This window comes from Penaeus monodon, chromosome 40 (genome assembly GCF_015228065.2).
Source record: "Penaeus monodon isolate SGIC_2016 chromosome 40, NSTDA_Pmon_1, whole genome shotgun sequence".
Taxonomy (NCBI): domain Eukaryota; kingdom Metazoa; phylum Arthropoda; class Malacostraca; order Decapoda; family Penaeidae; genus Penaeus; species Penaeus monodon.
The window spans coordinates 16,007,101-16,009,600 of record NC_051425.1 but is presented as its reverse complement, the minus strand read 5'-3'; the positions used below and the strand labels follow the sequence as shown (position 1 = coordinate 16,009,600).

At 43.6% G+C, this 2,500-nt stretch overlaps 1 protein-coding gene across 1 annotated transcript in view; it reads right to left on the bottom strand.

Moving 5' to 3' along the window:
• The window catches only part of LOC119598019, a 7,301-nt gene that overhangs the window by 1,298 nt on the left and 3,503 nt on the right, over window positions 1-2,500 (bottom strand). The window lies entirely within an intron of this gene.

Below are 2,500 nucleotides of genomic sequence, written 5' to 3'. Positions count from 1 at the left end.
TTCTGCACAGGTACCAGTATCTCTAAATAATCTTATCAAAAGAGTTCATGACCCTGCTGCCAGGCCAATCCGTCTACCGATTTCCCTGATCTGACAACCCAGAGTCATGGACTACACTACCAAGGTATGTAAAATTCTACGTGACTTCAATATTCTTGCTGCAAGCACATATCAACTGAATTGGTTCTTCTAGCAGGCACATAAAGTCTTGGATCTTGGGTCTAGGAGACCCAAGGGCTTTAATTAATTGTTCAATGAATCTAGAGCCACTGCTAGTTTCCTGACTCAAAATCAAGGTTGGTAACCTTAATATTGCCCTATGTTGCTCCACAGTGACTTTGAATAATAGCTCTATCCAGTATCAAGTCTATACAAGTGTTGCAAAGTGCTGGTGCAAGAACACAGCATTGCCTCATTCCAGAGTCAATAGGGAAGAAGCTAGACTGCCCCTATCACAATCCACAGCATTTTCAATACCAGTATACAAGCCTGCTATTAAACCAACAATCCTTACTGGCATTGCCTCAGGACCTCCCAGAGTCATATACGTTGCCAAACGTCTTATTGAGGTCGATGTAAAATGCAAGAGCCCACACAAACTCATGGTGGTGCTCTACAATGACCCAGAGCGCCATGGTATAGACAGTTATGGCCTTACTAGGAGCAAGGTGATCTCTGATTAGTCTCAACTTTTCAAAGTACTCAACCCAACATTTTTGTATCTGTTTTATCTGTGAAGAGGGCTTAGAGTTCAGCTTTCTCAGGGCTTGGTAGACAGGACGAAGATCATTTGTGAGATGCAGTTCTATCTGTGATCGCCAATGGACTTCTCTGCATTAAGTGTTTCACACTTGAAGGTATCCCACAGCTCTACATGCTATGAAATGACCAGATATAGCCTAAGCAAACCCCAAGGCATACTCCCCTTCCCTTAACCTGTCCATGAAACACGCTTGGATGACCACTGGACTGACAAGGGTTTTTTAAGTGAACTCGGAGGGTAGCCACAACCAGTTTATGGTCAGTACCACAGAACTCGGTATTCTGGTAGACCTTGCAGTGCTGGAGGATCCTCTAGTGAGTACTAATGGGTATGTGGTCGATCCTAGCCACATTACCCGCATTTACTGTACCACGTCCAGTGATGCTGGTCAGAGAGCTGGTACTACCAGGAGCCAGAAATCCTTAATCTCTGGGACCTTGCATAGTCCTAGAAAGTGAGGCTATGCTCACTGCTGGCATCATTTCCCGAGCCATGAGGACCGACCGACTGGTGATGCCGCTACCAGGTCTTCTCACTTGAAAAAGAGCAAATACTTCAGCTCTCAGCTGATTCAGTTCCCTTGCCAATAGTGGCAACCAATCATTCTGCTGTAAAAAAGTGGATGTTCCAAGCCACCACCTAGACAGTCCACCTGAAGCGAAACTTGGGTGGTCAATCAGGGTGGACACCACCTTTGCCACCCCAACCACACTGCCTCATATAGGGGAAACCTGGAAACCTGCAGGGCTCACAGTCACCTGTGGGGTTCCAGTGGACTTTGCCCAACAAACCTAACACCGGGTTGGCGGCCTTCAGGATACTAGTCCGAGTTCCAGCGGTCGCCAACCGAACGGGTCCCACAGGGAGGGACATAATCTAAAAGTTTCACTGCAGTAGGATATCGGGAGTAGTACTGCGAAAGTCTTGATAATGGTGATGCTGTGAACTAGCAAGAAAGGCTTATGCAGAGCTGCTCCCTTTTACGCAACAGGCTAGCCAGCAGTGGGAGCTGCTGGCTAGCATGCAAAGCCCGCTATCTATGCCACCACATCACCCTGAGCATGAAGTATGATCACCAAGAAATAGTTGGCATCTTGGATTCTGGTCTTGGGGAAATATTATTTGTTATTTAAACATGGGCATTTCTCACAGGCATAGAGAACAGAGGTTATACAACAGTAATTACTATGGCCGTACTTTCTTCAAACACACACGTACCAAGATAAAGTATGCGTAAATCCCCCCATGATGGCGAAGTAAACGAAAATGAATTATGCTTTCAATTACGTCGCTTCCTTCTAATATTTCCTGCAGGGAATAAATGAAATGAAAAAAATGTATATCACATTGTCACTGAAAAGGTTTTGACAAGATGTTCATTTCATTGTGTGTCTATTAAAGGAAGATATTCTTGTCCTCAAAATTACACTTGTTAGAAGCGTTATTATAAGGACAATCATATCTTGTAATATACTAAAGGGAATTTCCAATGTCAGATGTATGTGCGTGCACTGGATTAATTCTTTTGGAGTAGTGATTTTTCTTCTATTTCATGCTGATTGAGGAAACACTTTACAACAACAACACGCTAATGGGATTTACATAGGTCATGGGATTTACCACTGGGATTTTTATTTTAAGGATTGGATATTGGATTAAACATCTGTCTTTTCTTAATATCTAAAGGGCCTGGATGTTACCCCTGGTATTAAGGTACATTTATTACTTGTTGGAAAA